Consider the following 21,451-nt stretch of genomic DNA (forward strand, 5'->3'; position numbering starts at 1 on the left):
CTCCAGCTGACAATGAGAGGAGATGGGGAGGTGGTTGCTATATATGGCCCTCTCCCTTCTGCAATTCATGGAATTTTCAGTGGAAATCCCTTCACAAGGTAGTGCAGCTCACAGCCGCAGCAGCTTCTGTATGTCTTCTTTTCCATACTGCATGCCCCAAAGAGCGGGGGGTAATAGACTGCCATGACCAAGGTTAAGATTTTGTCAGGATTATTTTTAGTAAAAGTCAGGGACAGGTCGCGGGCAAATAAAAAAATTTACGGAAGCCTGTGACCTGTCCCTGACTTTTACTAAAAATAACCGTGACAAAATGGGGCTGAGGTGGGGTTGAGAGCCTGAGTCCTGCTGCAGGGGGAAAATGGGGGTGGGGTGGGGAAGGCCAGCATCTGCTGCCGCTGTGGCTGACAGCTCTGGAGTCCCCCCTCTGTGGCTTGGAGCTCCGGGTTCCTGTTGCCCACAGCAGCTGAGAGCTACGGGGGCCCCTGCCACCCACAGCAGCTGGGAGCTCCAGATCCGGTGGTGGGGAGCTGCAGGGGCCCCCCACTGCTTGCAATGGCTCAGAGCGCTGGGTCCCCCCACCGTTTGTGTCAGCTGAGAGCAGTGGGGGCCCCCTGCTGCCCATGGCAGCTTGGGGCTCTAGGGCCCCTGATTCCTGACAGCTCCAGCCCCACCTCCTTGGGTCCGAAGCGGAAAATGTGACAGAGGTCTCGGAAGTCATAGAATTCATGACTTCCATGACCTCCATGACACAATCTTATTCTTAGCCATGACCTGCCATGAGTGGCAGCTGGGCTCCGGAGTGATACTGTGCTGCCAGAGAGGGGAGGCACCAAGGAACTGCACATAGGAACTTGCTCTGTTTATGTATCCCTGAGATCTGCTGATTACTAGTGCAGTTAGAGGGCTCCCCAGACAGCTGCAATGCAGCCCCCTAAACCCCTCTCTCTGGAGAAAACAATGCATCAGAAACACCACACAAGCATTCCCGCATCACAGGGTTTTTTCCATGATATAGAACGACAGAGCTCACTGTGATTCAATTCCCCTGGATCCAATTAATCATTTTCATAATTAAAAACATATGTTTAACTTGAAAGCACAGCCAGAGAGTTAGGCAACTCAACATGGAAGTTCATTGTTGCCTAATTCTAATAATACTAATTAAAACTGACCTTGCACCCTTGCACAGAAAACACTCCCACCAAAATCAGGCCAGCATTTACATTTAGCACATTCCATCCCAGATCACAAAGCACCTCAACAAACATTAACTGAGCCTGGTAAAATCCCTGTGGGTAAAGTCTCATCCCTATTTCAAATCAAAGGCAAACAGAGATACAGAGATGTTAATTTTTTGGCTTTAACATCTTGTTACTGACCCTCCTTACTTGTCTTTCTGAATCTGAATAGGAATTCTCCACTTTTCCACTGTCTCCTCCTGTAGAGTTGATGGACCAACTTCAGCCCCCAACTTTACACTATCCCCACTATTTTCAAGGGGGTTGCACAGGTACAATCTAAGGGCAGAATTTGACTCAGTAGCCATAACACAGTGAAGCATTTTAAAAATCTCTTCACACTAGTTCATGAATTATCTACCATAAAAACATTTTTGTCAAGTAGTGTCTCCCTGTTATTCTGTAGCAAAAGGGCTGCTAACTTTACAGTGCTTGGAAATACACATTACCCACATCTTGTTATCTCAGACACCTCATTTGGAGCTAAGGTTCTTTTCTGAGTCATCTGGATAGAGAACCATCTTTTCTACAGAAAACTTTGAGGCTTCTGAAAACAAAATAGCCCAGACAAGATGCAAGAATTATAGCCAATGATGTTGCTTTTTCATCACTGTAACTAAGGTTCATGCCAATGTTTCCACTGTACAGCCCATTTTACAAGAGTTTATATGAACCTGCTATTAAAATGGATTCCAGGTAGAAACTGGCTAAACAAATTCTCAACACAGAAGTGAATGTAGGATCAAATCTTGAAGTCCTTACTTGGGCACAACTCCAATTGGTTTAGAGTTCAACCTTCACCCATTGAAACAATAAGATTTTTGCCATTGAGGTGCAAGACTGAGCCCTTGTTGGAAGATTTCCCTGAGGAAGGTGGAATAAAAATAGAGTTGGAACTTCAGGACTTTTTTTTCTTTTTCCTTTTCACAAAATTTGAGGAAAATCATGTTAGCTGTTTCTAATACCAAGAAAACAGATAAATCTATCCGGAGACATGTTTTGCAATCTTCTTAAAGGACTGAAATCCTTCTTAAAGGAAAGAAAAAGCCTGCTCTACTAATAGCCATTCAGAAGGGGTATGTTGACTAATATATGTTGGCTAGCATATATGCATATCACATTAATAATATGTATTAGCCAGACCATATATATATTAGTATGCATTAAGCACAAATATTATAGCAATTATATAGCCTAAATTGGCCTATAATTTTTATATAGCCCTGCTCACTTACGCGAAGTACCCCATAACCCCTTGCATTCACTGAAGTAAGTTTTGGCTTGAGCAAATAGGGAAGCTGTCAAGATCAGGACAGATGAGTGCTTTACCATAGCAACAGAAAGGGAGTTACTCTTCCAGGCCTGTAGTGTAATGTCCCAAAGAAAGAGGACAAGCTGTATGAGTGTACTACTCTACTGTGAAACACATGTTCAAAACAAAGAGATAAGGGGTACACCATAGTACTAGAAAAACAAGGTAGAACATTGATTGGTTAAAGCTAGTTTCAGATGACATACACAGTACCTTTTACTTGTAAACGGGTAGGGTGTTAAAAGATGGCTTTAGGGATATAACTTTGGGAGCACACTTTCTGCACAAGGTAAATGTAACATCGCTGAATGAGATGGCGTCCCGGAGACTGGTATTGTATAGAATGTTTATCGGGTTATTGCAATAAACCTGACTGATGCTGGTTATTTGGTCTCTTGTGTATGTTTCATAACAAACCAAAGTGTGGTCAAGCAATTGACTATATACTTATCAACAGGTAAGATCATGGCCTGACCTACAGGGACCTTGCTGGGATCAGTCAGCGCTGCAAGCAGTGCTAGCAGGAGTCACCCCGCACACCACAGCAGGAAGAGAGAGTGGTTATGCCAATGCCCTGTGTGGGTGCACCAGGGGAGGAAGCGCACTCTGCATTCTCTCTCCCCTCTAACACAGAGGAAATCCTAATTTAACACACTGCTGACTAGAGCCATACTGGTATTTTTCATTTGTAAATTTCCCTTGGAAAATATAGGGCCAAGTCCTCAAATGGTGTAAATCAGTGTAGTGCTACTGAAATCAATGGAGCTGTGCCACTTTACACCAGCTGGGGATCTGGCACATGCAGTACTAGCTAAGTGCTTGGTATTATTATTGTATAAACTAATTGCAAAGTCCTGGGAAGGGCTCAAGGAAATGAAATTCCAGACAATTTACTCAACTTTTTCCAACATTCCTTTCTGATGGTTTTGTCAAATATTACCATACATGTTTATGTTCACACTGGCTGTGTCTGCCCAGTGCTCAGCAAGCATTTGATGCCAAACAAGGACTGTGATGAGTTGCCATAACGCTAAGACTTTATTATACTTAGAAAACGTAATACAGAATGGCTCCTAGTACCTTATGGAGTCTGTATTACCAACAAAATAAAAAGTAATTAAAATGGTCAAAATGAACGAGCAAAGTATGTTCGATGTGTTGGCTTTACCTCTTTATATGTTTACATGCTAATTTGGCAAATTCAGTTGTTTGCAATGGATCTCCCCATTATGAATGAGAACGAGCCAGGTTGTTGGGTTGGTTTTTTTAGTTATAGGAAAGAGACATGATTCAATTTGGGCAAAAGGCCTGACGGACATCCAATGGAAGTCAATGAATATTTTTCTATTGACTTCAATGAGAGCAGGATTGGACCCAAACGAAAACTACATCTATGAGCTAGGGGTGTGATTCCCAGCTCACCTGTACGCACTTGTGCTAGCTCTCGTCAGGCTAGTGCACTAAAATTAGTAGTGTAGCCACGCTAGCACAGGCTAGTGACAGCATGGGCTAGCCGTGTCCGGTACAAACCCATTTGAACCCTGTGGGTATGTAATTGGCACTGCTGTCATTGCCTGTGTAGGCCCAGATACTCTACTATTTTTAGTGTGCGAGGTTAGATGAGAGCCAGCACAAGTATGTCTGTGTGAGATGGGAATCACAGCTTCTAGTCTAGATGTAGTCTTAGAATTCTCCCTTTCCTTCCCTAAAACTTTTTTGATGGTCTGAATTCTTTGGCTGATTGTTTTATTTTTCATTTCTAGCTGAGACCAGAACTGGAAGTGCCAACATAGTGAGAGAAAGCCTGCTTCTGAAAGATTCCCAGGCTAATTTTGTCCATCCCAGAGGTATGAATAGTTGACCACAGTTGAGAGAGAGAAGTGCTGGCTGAGTATAAGGCAAGGATCTGGAAAGTCCTGCGTTCTAGTCTTGACTATGCCACGGCAGCCTGCGGTAGCTCACTTAGGGGGCTGATCCAGCTAAGCACATTAGTTTCACTGTAGTCAGTAGAACTACTCTTGCTGAAAGTTAAGCTGGACTGGGGTAGGGTGACTAGACAGCAAGTGTGAAAAATCGGGACGGGGTGGGGGGTAATAGGAGCCTATAGAAGAAAAAGACACAAAAATCGGGACTGTCCCTATAAAATCAGGACATCTGGTCACCCTAGACTGGGGGGCCTTAGGCCCTGATTCAGCAAGGTATTTAAACATGAGCCTAATGTTGACAACATGAGATCAACGGGACTACTCAAGTATTCAAAGTTAGGCACATGCTTAAGTATCTTGCTGTATTGAGGCCTTTATCTCTTTGCCTCAGAGCTCAGCAGAATCTCAAAAATGGGGACGGGTAGTTGAACTTCTTTACTATTGACTTCTGTGGGGCTGTTTGGGGCATCAGGGCAGCATTTAGCCTAGTGTGTATAAAGCCCCGCATACAGTGATCTGAGTGCACTAGGCACAAGTGGATGAATGACAGGGACAGATTAAAACATTGCCTCTGAAGGTCCTAGCTTTCTTAACCTCATCACTTTTGTCAGAATTTTAATGTCTTTTTTAAGATAGTTTTATTGCATTTCATGTTACCTGATAGCAAATTTTCTTGGGAACTCTTAAAAACACAGGCTATGTCTACACTTGCACACATATTCAAATAGTGGATCATGTAACGCTCCCACGTTTCCCATATCTGCACCCGAGAGACCACATACGCTGTACTGGACATGGGTATAATGCTGTGTACACATGTATACCCTCATCCACACTGCCTCTGTTGTTATGTGATGTTAGCGCTACCATTTCAGGGGCAGTACCGCAAGGGTCTGTGCAACACAAACACTCGAGAAACGACTTTGCTGTGTGTTGTTTGTACTATTCACTCACCTTTACACATTTGCCCCCTTGTTGTTGTTCCCTGCAAAATTGTGTGGAAGACATGGAGCTATTGGATGCTGTTGTGATTCTGCTCCTGTTCCTTATTGCAGGACACATGATTATGTGGTGGAGTGGGCCTTCAGCAGGATGCTAAATGGAAGTTGGGCAACATTTTATGACACATCAAAGACAACTGACTTTGAAGGTCAATGACAATTCATTCAGCTCACACTGTACAGATATGGTGAATGTCAGTATTGTCACAGGATGCTCTTTTGTTGACTGTTGCTTCAGGTGCAGAAGAATTGGCATGGAATGATGGAATCACATTGTTTTGGACAGCTGGGAGGACCGGCAGTGGCTTCAGAACTTCCAAACGAGGAAACAGACCTTCATGGAGCTGTGAGATGAGCTTGAGCCAACCCTCCAGCACCAGAACACTCAGTTCAGGGAAGCAATACCTGTTCAAAAGAAGGTTGCTCCTGCCCTGTGGAAGCTGGCTGCACCACTTTCCACTTTGGGGTTGGAAAGGCCACTGTCAACGTCACGGTTGTACAGGCTTGTGCGGCAGTTAACACTGTGCTTTACCCAGAGAGTGGTTGCAATTAGAAAAATTCCAGCAATAAAAGCTGGATTTCAGAGGATGGGGTCTCCAAACTGTTTAGGGGCCATTGATGGCACCCATGCCCCAATACTTTGCCTAACACCAGGGGCAAGTGAATATGTGAACCAAAAAGGTTACTTATTCACTCGTTCTGCAAGGCTTAGTGAACCACAGGCAGATTAATGACTGCAAATGTGAGAAACACCAGAAAGGTTCATGATGCCAAGGTGCTGAGGAGACATAGCTTTGTGAGGGTTCTGTTCCCCTGGAGCCAAAGTTCATTAGGCATGCATTTGTGTGAGATTGCACACATTAAAGACAGTTATGACCGGGCACCTCCTTTGGGTTATGAGCTTGGGGTTGGGGCTGTTCTGTGGAGGATTGCAAACAACTTGTTATGCAGTCACTGTGCAATGTTTTAGTCCTCACTATTCATACGCCTTAAGTTCTGTTATGGGAGTACTTACACTTTTTAATGAGCTTCTGATGGTTTGTTTGGGTAGGGAAGACTGCACCAATTGTGGGTTTTGACTTTTTATTGTCAGCAGTACTAAGTGCAAGTAACGGTTGTTAACAAGCACTAATCCATAGTGCAGTTGAAACTCTTTAGGCCAGGTCTACACTACAAAGTTTTGCCAACACACATTACGTCAGCATACAGCCACCGCAGTTCGTAAATCATTTGTGCATACTTGGCTCCTTGCTTCACTGTGCTGCATATGCACCAGGAGTGCTCATGTCGATGCACAGTGCAGCACACAATGGGTTGGTATCCCAGTGAGCAACCCACCATCATTCAGTGCACTGCCTTTTAGGTAGTTTTGGCAATGCAAGGTGGGGCATAAACGAGTTGTGCACAGGTGACTAGAAGCAAGGGGTCAATTTCCCGTAAGCAATGTTCTCCATCCCATAATATCATCTTTATCCCATAATTTTCACAGCTATTTTCACTGTCCCATGAACCTGCTTGGGACTTGACAGAAGCATGGAAACTGCACAGCTCTGAACTATTGTCACAAGTGTTGCAAGCGCAGGATGCATGAACCTCCTGTATTTGCAGAGCCGCAAGAAGAACCGCGGGGAACATGACCATTTCTTGAAGGACAGTTTGCTGTGGGACATAGCATGAAACAATTCACAGTTGGTGGTGGTGTTCACGGAGCAGCTGCAGATGGTAGAGCGCTGCTTCTGGGCTGGAGAAACAAGCACTGACTGGTGGGATCACATTATAATGCAGATTTGGGATGACGAGCAATGACTGCAGCACTTCTGGATGCACAAGGACCCATTCCTGGATTTGTGCAGTGAGTTTGCAGGGCTGTACTGACATTGAAGAAGCCAGTGGTGAGCAGACTATGGAAACTTGCAATGCCAGAATGCTACCAGTCACTAGGAAGTCATTTTGGAGTTGGAAAACCCACCGTGGGGACCAATGTCATGCAAGTGCTCAGGGCCAGTAATCATCTCCTACTACTCAGGACTTTAACTCTTGGCAATGTGGAGGACATAGTGAATGGCTTTGCAGCTATGGGGTTCCCGAACTGCAGTGGAGCAATAGATGCCATGCCCATCACTATTTTGGCCCCAAAGCACCTTGTCACAGAGTACATCATCAGAAAGGGCTACATTTCACTGGTGGATCACTGGGACATCAGTGTTGGCTGGTTAGGGAAGGTGCATGATGCTTGCCTCTTTAAGAACACAGGACTGTTCAAAAAGCTACAAGCAGGGAACCTTCTTTCCCAGTTGGCAGATTGCCATCAACTATGTTGAAATGCCAGTCAAGATCCTGGGGGATCCTGCCTGCCCCTTACTCCCCGAGCTCATGAAGCCATATACTGGCCACTAGGGTTGCCAACCCTCCAGGACTGTCCTGGATTCTCCAGGAATTAAAGATTATGTCATCTGACAAAACCTCCAGGAACATGTTCAACCAAAACTGGCAACCCTACTGGCCACTTCAACAGCACCAAGGAAAGATTCAGCTGCAGACTCAGCAGGTGCAGAATGACAGCTGAATGTGCTTTTGGTAGACTGAAAAGGCGCTGGCATTGTTTACTCACTAGATTGGATGTCAGTGTGAAAAATATCCCATTTGTTATAGCTGCCTGTTGCATCCTGCATAATAACTGTGAAGCAAAGGTGGGGGGAAGTTTGCCATAGTGATGAAGGGTGGTGGAGGAGCTACTGTGTGCTGAGTTTGAACAGCCAAACACAAGATGAGTTCAGTGAGGAGCTGCATAGCTCAGGGAGGTTTTGCAAGAGCACTTTAACAGCAAGCTACAGCAAGGCACTGTGGTGTACTGTGTTCAGCGTGGTGCTGCAGTCTGGGGACTTAGGAACTGTGTGCAGCTTGGTGCACATCTGTGCATATATCACGGCCAGTGCAGCTAACAATGTTGGATTGCTTGCTGTACATTTATGATGATGGCACTGTTTTCCACTGATCCAATGGGTAGCGAGTGTACAAGAGCATTATTTTCACTGCCAGCAGGCATTACATACCATGTGTTGTAAACTAATAGAGATGAATCACTTTCAAAATAAAAGTTTTATTCAATTATGAAAACAGCACCTAACAAACATTCTGAAGAACATAATAAATACATAATAAATAGTACATACATTTTAGATTTAAAAAATTTAGAAACTTTAATAAATAAACCAGAGGAAGGAACATTGATGTCCTTTGTACACATACATCAACTGTGGCTTTCACAGGTCCGTGTATGTGAAACTGTGGTTGTCCATAATTTCCCTGCAGTGTGGAGTGGTAGGTATAGGCATGCTGACCCAGTGGCTATGAGAGATGCTGAGGATGGGGGAAGGTGTAGGGGTGGACTATGATGCAGTTCTCCACAGACCGCAATGGGAGTTGAGCCCAGGTTTCTTGAACGTGGATGTCCACAAGTGTCTGCAGCATCTTCATTTGCTGAGGGAGAAGGTCTGTTATGTCCTGATGCATTTCTTTCTCCTGTCTGCTCTTTCCTTCTCTATCCAGTCTGTACTATCCACCCTCCAGGCCCTCTGTTCATGCAGCATGAGCTTGGAGGATCTCACAGAACATGTCCTTCCACATCCTCTTTTTTCTCCCCCTTATCTGGGTCAGTCATTTCACTGGTGTGTGTGGGGGGTGTGTGTGTACACCTTAAGACTGCAACAGCCACAGCTACAGATAAAACACACAGAAGTACCATTGTCAGTATAGTATGCACAGAAAGTGAAACTTAGATTCAGCAACCCCACCCCTTTCCCTTGCTCTCCTAAATTGGTAAACAAGACATGCTCATTGGCACTTCTGCTTCATGGGGATTGCAGAGTATATCCATGGAAGTTTCATCAAGATCTCTCAAGAAGATTCCAGGGACATCCCTTGTGCATAAACAAACTGTTCCTCATGGCCCCCCTGCCTAGCTCTAGAGGGCAATGAAATGGGCAGATACCAACTCTTTGTTGTAGCACAGGGGTGGGCAAGCTTTTTGGGCCGAGGGCCACATCTGGGTGGGGAAATTGTATGCAGGGCCAGGGCAGAGGGTTGGGATGCGGGAGGGAGTGCAGGGTGTGGGAGGGGGTGCGGTGTGCAGGAACGGGCTCAGGGCAAGGGATTGGGGCAGAGGAGGGGTACAGGGTGTATGAGGGGGCTCAGGGAAGGGGGTTGGTGCAGGAGAGGTGTTGTGTGTGACCAGGGGGCTCAGGGCAGGGGGTTGGTGTGCAGCAGGGGGCTCAGGGCAGGGAGTTGGGGGATGGGGTGCAGGAGAGGTTCGGGCTCCGGCCTGACACCACTTACATAAAGCGGCTCCAGGATGGCAGCGGCTCCCTGCCTGCCTGCCCTGACCCCACGCCGCGCCACTCCAGGAAGCGGCCGGAACCACATCCCTGCGTGGCCCCTGGGGGAGAGGGGGCACAGGGCTCCTCACGCTGCCTTTGCCACGCCTCCAGGTACCTCCCCCGAAGCTGCCATTGGCCGCGGTTCCCCATTCCCAGCCAATGGGAGCTGCGGGGGGTGCTGCCTGGAGGGAAGGGCAATGCACGGAGCCCTCTCCCCACCCCCAGGCCACAGGGACTTGGTGCCGGCCGCTTCTGAGAGCGGCGCAGGGCCTGTGGCACCACGGGGGGCAATCCCGTGGGCTGGATCCAAAGCCCTGATGGGCTGGATCCGGCCCACGGGCCGTAATTTGCCTACCCCTGTTGCAACACTCCTCTTCTAATACAAGTAAATTAATAAAAATTCAATTGCTGTGTACTGATAATTTGTAGGTGCATGGAATTCTTCCTTCTTAAGTGCAGAAATCTGCACTTGTCCTTGTTGAACCTCAATCAGATTTCCTTTGGCCCAATCCTCCAATTTGTCTAGGTCACCCTGAACCCTATCCCTACCCTCCAGCCTATCTGCCTCTCCCCCACAGCTTAGTGTCATCCGCGAACTTGCTGAGGGTGCAATTAATCCCATCATCCAGATTAATGAAGATGATGAACAAAACCAGACCCAGGACTGACCCCTGGGGCACTCCGCTTGATATGAGCTGCCAACTAGACATCAAGCTGTTGATCACTACCCATTGAGCCTGACGATCTAGCCAGCTTTCTATCCACCTTATAGTCCATTCATCCAATCCATACTTCTTTAACTGGCTGGCAAGAATACTGTGGGAGACCATATCAAAAGCTTTACTAAAGTCAAGATATATCAGGTCCACAGCTTTCCCCTTAACCACAGAGCCAGTTATCCCATCATAGAAGGCAATCAGGTTGGTCAGGCATGACTTGCCCTTGGTGAATCCATGCTGACTGTTCCTGATCACCTTCCTCTCCAAGTGCTTCAAAATGGATTCCTCAAGGACCTGCTCCATGATTTTTCCATTTCTAAGGGTGGTCTGTACCTGTGCCTGCACAGCCTCTTCTCCCCAGAGGCCCAGGGATCCAATATCTTCTGTCTACTCCAAGCAGGAACGCATCTGGAGCGTGTAGCCAGCAAGGTCGGCTGGGAAGTTGGGCACAACAATGGAGAGCTGCTAGGTGTGCTTGCTCAGCTGGACAACCATGAAAAGGCATTTCAAAAATTCATGGGGGTTTAAAGGCAGGTGGGGGCCTTCTGGTCTATGTTTCCCCATGGCAGTGGAGTTAACAATTGTGACTAGTGTGGCCAATGTCAGGCATTGTGGGAGAGCGGCTGGAGGACTGTTATGGTCAACATAGGTAACACAGTATCTATACTTATGCTGGATTGACCTATGTACGTGGACCGTGGCTCAATGCCACTTGGAGAGGTGATGTTACTATGTCAGCATAACAGGGCATTTACATCGGTGGACACAACTTTAAAGTGTAGACTTGTGCACAACTTGGTCAATTCAAGATAGCTAATGTTGACCTAACTTTGTACTGTAGACCAGGCGTTAAGGTTTCCCAAGGGGTGGGGGAGTGGCTGACATTATTACCTCTATGTTCCCTCTTCCTTTCTTAGTGTTCTTGGGTTTTGATTTTCAACATGTGTAATAAAATCCTTAAGCCATTGATTGACCTTTTCTGTGTGTTTTAGACATCTGCTACGGAGAAAAATAGTAGTGATTTTTAAAGCACATAACACCATACCCTGCCCTTTCCCCATCCCTCCCGTGTATCCACATGACTTAAGATATTTCTGAATCTTTCGGGGAAGACTCAAAAATATTTGCACTAAGATGGCACCAAGTTTTTACCCAACACTCCATTGTATGTGGTGGGAAGCTTGAGTCCCACTGAAGAATGAAAAAAATCACCTTCAGTTCGTTAGGAAGGAGGACTAGCACACAGTAAGCAAAGCATAATTATGAAAAGTATGTGTTAGAAGATGGAAAGATTTTGAAATCAGAACTACACCATATTGTTACCAAAGTAACCGCTCACAAGTGAGAACGTTGCCCATAGCTTAATGTCTTTATGCCCACCTCCTTTTCAGAAGGGGTGAGCAACGGGGGGACAGTGACGGCAAGTGAGAACTGGTGACATCTCCTGTGACAGATTTCCAGGGTTGGTATGTGGTGGTGTTCCAGGACTCCTGGAGGACCAGCATTCTCCTCCTGGTCAGCTGGGGGGAGTCACTGTGACAGGATCCTCTGGCTTGGCAGCACCCTGGGTGACAAGCGGAGGAGGCAGCATCTGATGGGCTGGTTCTGGGGTGTCAGCAGCAAGCAGACACCATACTCTTTTTGGCCACCAGTTCAAGGAGCCTCTCCATTAGGGAGTGCTCCCATTCTCTGACCTGGTGATATGTGTCTCCTCCAGCTGAAGAGCCAGATCCTCTTATGCCCTGAGGAATTCAAATTGCTCCTGGTTTCTCCTGTCCATCCCTCTGAGCAGCTCCTCCATGGTCTTTCTCCACCTACCTCTGCTGTCTCTGGGGTGTTGCTCCTAGCCGGTGGAATGATTTGCTCTTGGGAGTCAAAGGTCTTGCCAATTCAAAGAGAAGAGTAGCACTATATTTCTGGCCATTGGAACAAGCCGAGAAATCCCCCCACATAACATAAGCTTGCTGTAGAAGGCCACAATTTTGATACTTTTCAGCGTTCTAGGAATGTACCTGTCTCATTGCCTTTGCTGCTCTCAGACAAATTTTGCAGCCCACAAGAAAGAAGCAGAGGCTAATAATGGTAAGCTTGTGCAGCATGGCTCTGTGCCGGGAAAGGGCAGATACCAGGGACAGAGGCTGTAAACTTTCCTTAGACAACCAACTGTAAAGTTTTCTATACCCTTCCCCAACCAGGTCCTTTCCAAATCTCACTGACCAATCCACACAGGTCCAGAACCATTGCTGCATGACTGCTGGCTGGCTGAGAATTAAACAGATACTGGGGCATGCTGATTTTTTCCATTATAAAGTGTTTTTTTGAAAAAATAGCTTGAGAAGCCAACTGCATACTTCTGGGTCATCAGAAATCAATAAAAATCATTGATTTAGAACTCTGTCTGGCTTGAGGCCCGTTTTGAGGTGGAGCAGAGTTGGGGCTAGATGGGGGTGGGGGGAATGTTGGAGGAGTTCAGTAGGGGAATGAGGCATGACAATGCTGTGACTTCAGCACTGCAGTTCAAAGACCCAGAGACGTAGCAATGCATGGCATATTGTCCAAGGTGGAAAAGTCGGCACAGGACTTCAGATGCTCTTGATATTAAAATCAGGAATGTAGCACTAGAGCAGTAGGGCACATCAGTGGAGAGGGTGGGGGTCCATTGTAATGTAGCCATTCTGGCTCCTGACACAGCTCAAGGTCCTCCTCAGTTGCATCACAGGAGGTTTCTTCAAGCTGGCCCTCTGGGTACAGGCATGGAACCACATGCTCCAAGTCTTCTGGCGCATCCCACAGACCCTACTTCCTCCTCACCCTGGCCCTCATCAATGTCCTCGTGGAGAATGAGATAGGTGGGGCCGAGGAGGGGACTGTGAGCCACTTCAGGCTCAGTACGAGGGGCTCTTGACAGCACCCAGTCCAGCTCTTCATAGAAGGGACATTATACGATGAGCCCTCCAGGACTGACTGTTGGAGTTTTTGGCTTTCCTGTATGGGAGCCTCGAGTGCTTCATGCATTCCTGGCACTGGGACAGAGCCTGCTCAACGCTCGCCTGCTCCAACCTCCGTGAAACTTCTGGATACAGGTGAAAGTTCCTGCTGCTCCAGCTGAATGTCTGAGGATGGTGCACTTCCCCCCACACATTGATCAGCATCCAGGTATCCCCAGTGGACAAAAAAGCTGCTGTCAGTAGTGGATCCATTTTCACCTGTATGGAGGTGCAGCACAACGCTGCTCTGCTGTGGTCAGTCAGTGCAGCAGCGCTTCTACCAGCGTGCAGGGGGACAGGGACCTGGACTGTGTCAGGGTAAGGAAAAAATGAATTCAGTGCATTGTGGGAATGGCGGGTGGAGGGACTAATGAAACTTGAGACCTGGTACATACCCCATACACCTGTTCACTGCAACCTGGCCCCAGAGCGGGCTCATGCCACAACCTGGACTACCCCAACTTCACACCCCTGAAAACAAAGCTATACTGACCTAACCCCCAGTGGAGACAGCACTAACTGGATGGAAGAATTCTTTCATCGGCCTAGCTACCATCTCTTGGGGAGGTGGATTAACTACCGCGATGGGAGTTGCTATGCTGCTGTAGGGGCGCAGCGGCACTGGTGTAGCATTTTAAGTGTAGCCATAGCCTCAGGCATGTACTTACCACACACCCTGCAGGCATGCTAGCTTACTCGCCCTTTACTTACCTTCAGGCACGTGCTCCTGGGGTTTAACTGTGACTAATAGGGGGATTATGGCACAAGCCCGTGCATGGACATGTGAACAGTCAGTAGTGTAGATGTACCCACAGGCAGCTCTGCACGGACAATATTCAAATCATAATGCAATCACCAGTATAAGCATTGTTTTATATTCTCCTGATCTGTTATTCCAACAGGTCAGCCTTCTCCTGCTCCCACTGAAGCCCAGTGGTAAAATTCCCCACTGACTTCAATGAATTTATGCTCTTGAGTGGCTTTCTTGGCTGACTGGCTCTATACCTGTCCTCTCTCATGTATGTGCCCAAGCTGTTCATTCTTTGATCCGAAGCCAGTGGTGAGCTGGAGCTGGTTTGCACTGGTTCGCTAGAACTGGTTGTTAAATTTAGAAGCCCTTTTAGAACTGGTTGTTCTGCGAGGGACACCCGGTTCTAAAAGGGCTTCTCAATTTAACAACCAGCCAAAACTGGCGCCTTAGGCGCCAACTCCACGGGTGCTCCAGCCCTGGAGCACCCAAGGCGAAAATTTGGTGGGTGCAGAGCACCCACCGGTAGCTCCCCGCCCCACCCCCAGCTCACCTCCCCTCTGCCTCCTCCTCTGAAGGCGCTGCCTTCTCTGCCCCCCCAGGCTTCCCGCGAATCAGCTGTTCGTGCGGGAAGCCGGGGCAGGCTGAGAAGCAAGCAGCGGCTTCCCGCTCAGGCCCAGGGAGGCGGAGGTGAGCTGGGGCGCGAGAAGAGCCGCCCACACCGCAGCAGGTAACCCAGGCCGGGGGGAGGCGTGCAGAGGAACCGCTCCCCGCTCCAGCTCACCTCCACCACCCTCAGCCTGAGCGGGAAGCCGCGGCCTGCTTCTCAGTCCTCCCTGGCTTCCCTGCTGATTTGCAGGAAGCCGCGGAGGGGGGGGCGGGCATGGAGAAGCAGAGCGGGGCGGTGGGTTCAGGCGAGGAGGCGGAGGTGAGCTGGGGCCGGGCATGGGGTGGGGAGCTGCCGGTGGGTGCTCTGCACCCACCAGTTTTCCCCATGAGTTCTCCAGCCGCGGAGCACCCAGGAAGTCGGCGCCTAAGGCGCCACTTTTGATGTGATCAGTGGGGGGCGGCTGCTCCCCCTGCTCCCCCCCAGCTACGCTCCCCTGCCCCTAGGAGCCAGAGGGACCTGCCGGATGCTTCCTGGGAGCTGCCCCAGGTAAGCACCGCTGGGACTCCCCACCTCGCCCCCCGGCAGGTGCCTCTGGCTCTTAGGGGTGGGGTGGGCACCCACTACGGTGGCCCACGAGACCCTCCTGCCCGGTTCTGGGGGCAGTCAGGGGACAGGGGATGGGGCAGGGGTCCTGGGAGGGGGGACATCAAGGAACGCAGGGGGGGTTGGATGGGGCAGGAGTCCCGGGGGACGGGCAACAACCCCCTCATGGGGTGAGGGGGGAACCCGTTGTTAAGATTTTGGCAGCTCACCACTGTCCGAAGCTGATGGTACTTTACTACATCGGCAGGGAGCCTATTCTAAATTAGAAGTTTCAGAGCCTGGTGGTTTCAAAGTTAAAGACAGATTACAGGTTGCAATCTGCAAAACTCTGTATTTGGATTCATTCCAGACGGACTCATCTTCAAGAAATCCCAGATTAACATGGCATTCAATTTGGTGAGTGCAGCAGTCGAAAGACATATGGGGGGTGGGAGACGGGGAGGGGAGTTTGTTCTGCCCCTCAGGAATCCTCTACGTCATTCTCAGAGCCTGGAGGATGCCCCCAGTTTACACTCCCTCTGTTTTGCAATCCCATCCTCCAGGCCTGCACCTGCATTTCAACTACTATTCTAATGTTTAATGGGGGCCTGGAGTCAGTTGATGACTCTCCTTAAATGGACTGGAACAAATCATTGCTGAATGATGTAAGACCATGTGGGATGGATAATGTCTAAACCTGACCTGGACTGATCAACAATGTGCGTTCTCAAACCTACTTGGGAAGGTGTGAGATACTGGAGAACAGCTTTGAGGATGTTTTTCTGACATTGGGCCTGTATCGTTCAAGTCATTCAATCTTGGCCTAATCCAATTATGAAGAACTTCCCTCTCCAATATTAGGAACCCAATTTTCAAATTACAGAACTTAAATTATGGTGCACATCCCGTGTTTGGGCATTAATATCAGCATGTGGATGCCCAGCGCGGATATGTGAACATGCAGAATTAGTGTCAGTTAAGATGTCTAAACGTGGAATGGGGTGCCCTCATTTATCATTATTCTTCAACATTTATCAGTGATACAGTAAGTTAGGTGCCTTTTGTGCCTGATCCAGAAAGGTGCTCACCACCCACAATTCCCACTGGAATCAATTGCTCAGCAGCACAGCTCGAGAGTAGGCCCATTGGGGGTTTTGTTAAAAAAAATGGGGATACATCTCATACAAGTTTCTGATGCTGGTACCAAAGAGCCTTTTGGATGAAATTATTTATCTTCTCTGATACCCTTGTGGTTTGTGACTTTCTTTTTATCTTGCCTCATTTTTATTGGCTTGATTTCTTTAGGCCTCTTGTGAGACTCTTTGTTCTGGGCTGCAATGAATGAGCAACAAGTGTGGATGATGAATTATGGATTGAAAGAAAAGGCCGAGCTAGTTTGGAATCGCTACCCAGTGCCACCTCAAAGGGCACTGGAATCCCCAAAAGGAGTGGGTTTAAACTACGTAGATGGGTTGGAATATCTTTATTTAAAAAATAATAAAGTAATTCTAGTGCAACTCAGTTCACTGGTGTTTTTTCCTCGCCTTCTTCCTCGGAGCTAGTTCTGGAACCCTCATGCACGTTGACTAGTACTTACCCAAGTAGTCCTATTGACTTCAATGGGGCAACTCACATGAGTGTTTTAAAACCACAGCCAAGCACATGCTATGTTACTCTAACCAAATGCCTTTCTTAATACTCCTTCCTCTGGCTGGCAACCACCAGGTTAGTGAAAAATAAATAGCAAATTTTTGGTGCCTAAATTCCAGCATTCAAAAACTATTACTAAAGACAAGGGTGGGAGGCTAGAGGCAGGGGTGGCTCTACCAATTTTGCCACCCCAAGCAGTCGCCACCAAATTGCCGCCACCGCAACAGCGGCGGAGCTGCCCCCGAAAGCCGCCACGGCGGGAAGAGCAGTGAAGCTGGTGCCTGGAGCTGGCACTGGCTAGAGGGAAGAATAAAGATGCATTCTAATTCCACTCAAATCTATTGAGCTACAAACATTTTCTGAGGGACAGAGTGGGAGAATGCTAATGCTTTTCTAAAACTTAAGGACCCTCTGAAACAGAGAGAAGGAACAAGTACAATGACATCTGTCTTCAGTGACCACTCAAGAGACCAACAAAAATTGGCTGATAAATTAATAGGTGGGTGGGATGGCCTAGTGGATAAAGCACTAGACTGGGTTCTATTCCCAGCTATGCTACTAGGTTGTTTGGTGAGCTTGAACAAGCCACCTTGTCTCCTGGTGCCTCAGTTTCCCCATTTGTAAAATGAAAATAATTAATTATTCTTACCTCTTTGGTAAAATGCTTTGAGCTCTACAACTGAAAAATGCTATATAAGAGCTAGGTATTAATTAATTATTAGATGACCTAATAAAGGTGGAGCAGAATTGTACTCCGTGTGTTTGGGGTAACTTTTGGACAGTGCCTTAAAACAGGAGATGTTCTAATATTTATTTGTTTTGATTTATAAAGCAACAATAATAGCTTCCAATTCCTTGCTCTGACCTCTCATGCAGGGATCACTGTATGTGTCCGTGACACTGGCAGCACAAGCATTCAATGCCAGGGAACCAAATTCCATTCTAATCTACACTCCACCGTCTAGGCTAGCAACTAGACTGCAGTTCCTTGTTGCATGAAATGATTAACACACCAACAGAGCTAAGAGGGTCACATGCTTTTCTAGGTGCACACAACGTAAAACCATTAGACCCATTTAAAAAGCTTCCAAAGTCTTTGCTGTTAGCAGCTAGATCACAATTGCAGCTGAACTGGAAAAGACCCCAGATTCTCCCCACTGACCAAGAGTTTGCCAGACTAAGGGCTATCCTGTCTATGGAAAAAATATCACCTGTCAGAAAAAGCAACACAAACAGCATCTGGAAACCATTTACCAATTACATTCAGATACTTTCTATAAACAGGCAGATGCACTGCAAATCTTAGTGGCATCTGAGCCAAACAAATAAGGGGTCGAACAAAACCTTAATGCCATTTGTGTTACAGTTATTGCTACGTATTGCCAAAGGGTTGTTTTATAGACTATGAACTTTATGTTACCAGCTCCGTGTTTTCTCCCTTCGGAGTCTTCAAACCACAGAGCAGGACAACAAGAAAGTGAGTGTTGGCAGCCAGCCATGTTTCTCCCACCCTTTCTCCTCTAGTTCTATTACTACATAAAATGGCTCTGCTCATGCTAGCAAGGTACCGTTCAGTGTGAATAAAGGGTGGCAACATCTCGACCAGAGTCAGCATTAAATTACCTCAGCCAAGGTGCCACAGGGCTTTGGGGAGGTGGTGGAGCTGCTGCAGAGGTCAGCCATTTCCAGCTCCACACTGGCTTGATTCCTTCCATGAACTGGCCGGGGAGCTTCCAGAGGGCTGGGGTGAAAAGGAAACTATGTTGCAGAGGCAGCACTTCCCTCTTGCTCCAGACTTGCCAGGTTTTCATCCCCTCCACCTGCCGAGGAGAAGAGGTGAGACAGATCTAAATTGCTCCCATACCCCTTTTGTGCTTGGGTGATTCCAAAGTGGCTTGGTTTTAAAAGATTTCACACGTGATGGGGGCTTAGTCTTCAGTGAGGACACATGCTTCCCAGAGGCTGAACACGGGGCTGGGGGAGAGGAGTCGCAAGGGCTGTTGTGGGAAGTTCACCTCTGCATTTCCCAATCATCACACAACTAAAACTCAAACCTTAGCATTAACATTGTTTTGTGCATTCAGAGTGGGGGGAAATTCTGTCTATTGCTGCGGCTCTTTTCAGTTATATCAGCTCCTCATTCTGCTGCAGCCATCTCCACCTCTTTTCCTCCTGCCGCTGCATTGTGGATTGCTACTGTTTCTGTATCTGCATCGGCCCCTGCTCGTACCTACTGCCATTTCTATTGTTCCTCCCCCCGGGAAGGGCTGCTAATGGAATTTCTGTGACCACAGGCAAACGAATCCATTCATAAATTCCCCAGAGTGATTAAGACAGGGCCTGTAGGTAGCAGTTTAAAACACTAGCCAGTCCTCAAAGCTCATCCCCATGGCATATGCTTTTACAAACAATGTGATCGCTGACACAAGAGATGCACTGAGATACAGCGAGCTTCCTTTCCAGGCACTCTAACCATTCCTTCCCCTCCTGCACCCCTGGACCTTCCATACTGACTTCCTCTCTTGTTTTACACAGAGTTCAAACCTCCCCTTAATTTCACAGGTCTCCTTAATGCTGCTCCTATCTCCACTAAACTTCTTTCCATACTCCCATACTGGCAGCATCTCTTGAGTCCTCTACCCACTCTAGACGTGGTGCCACCCGTTATGCCACCCCATACATTGGAATAGCCACCCCTACTATTATTCACCAAGCTAATGCCTTATTCTGCTCCAGAATGTTCTCAAACCCCATCTCTTCTGTGAAGCACTACAGCTACAGGGCCAACCTCCTGTAAGGTGCTGAGCAGCTCAAGTCAACGGGAGTGGAGGGCACTCAGCTCCTCACAGGGTTGAGCTCATGCTGATCATCCACTATTCTGAGTCTGTTCTGTTTGTATTATGCTGTATTATACCCACTTGTGCCTTTTAGTGCCTGATCCTGACAGGTGCTGAGGATCAAATCCTTAGGTTCAGCTTTTTAGGTAGGAGTTTGTTATCCATTTTGCCTATTGTAAAGAGCTGTGTGTATTGTTATGCTGGAGGATTTGCTAGCTGCCTTTTGTTAAGCTTAAAATGAGGGAGTAATTAAATGCCCTTTTTTTAGTGAGAGCAGAAACAGGGGGAATTGATTGGATTGCAGCTGTGCATGTGCGGCTCTGAGGCACAAAGCCAGCAGAAAAGGAAGCAGAAGGAGACAGCAAGAGAAGCACAGCCCTGAGAGAAAACCAAGCAAGAGGGGTTTTGGGGCAGAATGCTGGCTGGAAAAGACAACTTGGAATTGTGAGCAAGGAAACTGCCACCTCTTATTTGATTCCTACTGTGTTCAGGGAGACAGGACTTTGTGTACATTCTTTGTAAGTAAACAGGATTGCATCAGAGAAATACCTGTGTGATGGGGCACTACTCACCACTGCGGTGCCTCCTGCTGGCTGTCCAGGGAATTAGTGCTGCACCCTCTGCTGGCACTCTCACCCACTGTCACCTCTGTTCCAGGAAGCATGGATACAGCATCCTCTTCAGGACACAGCCCTCAGGCTGTGTCTGTGTCACACTCTGTTTTTGCCCCTTCTGGGGAAACAGCAGTCCACTGTTCAGCCACTTCCTCGACGGCAAGAGTGGCGGAGGGGACCCAGGCCACCCATTACTCTGCGTCCCAGCCCAGGGACTCTGAAGATGGTAGCCCAGTGCTGCATCCCCTCCAACCCCACAGTCTACTTCCCTGGGCCAGCCCCAGCCCCAGCACCTTCTCTGCCCTTATCTCTGAGCCCTAGAATGTCAGCAGTCAGCCAGGAGCTTACCCTCGCTCCCCTGATCCTGCCCAGCACTGCTCTATCCAAAGTGCTAGCTGCCCTCTACCTGCAAGGCAGCCAGTCCTCCGACCTCCCCAAGCTCCAGGGAGCAACTGACTTGCTCTGCCCTGCAGCTCTTCTTAGGTGGGCCTGCCTGGCCCTGATTGGCTGCTCCTCATAGCAATCTCCAACTGGTTGTTTCCTGAACAGCCTCCCTAGGGTCCTTTCCCATTGGCTGTCTGTTGTGCAGCCTCCCTAGGGTTCTATTAACCCTTTGTGGGCTAGTGCAGCACAGACGCCCCATCACAACCTGACTGTTGTAATCCATTTCTCCTACCCATGAAACACCCTGTAAGGCCCCAAATGTTGGCTAACTGCTTGGACCAAAAGAGACAACTGGGTTAAGGGGCTAAATAAATAATTGGACCTGGTTGAAAAATTTCAATTTCATTTTGCCTCAGTTGAGGACAAACACATATAACTTTTTCCTCCCTTTTTTCCACGGAAAAAGAG

General features: G+C 47.8%; 1 long non-coding RNA gene across 3 annotated transcripts; it reads right to left on the reverse strand.

Moving 5' to 3' along the window:
* Positions 1 to 8,566: 8,566 nt before the first annotated feature.
* LOC122465117 lies at positions 8,567 to 21,053 on the reverse strand. Of its 3 annotated transcripts, none has more exons than XR_006289692.1 (5): positions 20,948 to 21,053; positions 20,535 to 20,717; positions 18,772 to 18,968; positions 14,270 to 14,379; positions 8,567 to 9,193 (listed from the first exon to the last, which is right to left on the reverse strand). It is a non-coding gene; the product is annotated as an uncharacterized LOC122465117 (long non-coding RNA). The 3 variants fall into 3 exon arrangements; XR_006289691.1 differs by lacking the exon at positions 8,567 to 9,193 and adding an exon at positions 11,600 to 13,866; XR_006289690.1 differs by lacking the exons at positions 8,567 to 9,193; positions 14,270 to 14,379 and adding an exon at positions 11,306 to 13,866.
* Positions 21,054 to 21,451: the final 398 nt, after the last annotated feature.

Source organism: Chelonia mydas, chromosome 3, assembly GCF_015237465.2.
Source record: "Chelonia mydas isolate rCheMyd1 chromosome 3, rCheMyd1.pri.v2, whole genome shotgun sequence".
Classification (NCBI taxonomy): Eukaryota; Metazoa; Chordata; order Testudines; family Cheloniidae; genus Chelonia; species Chelonia mydas.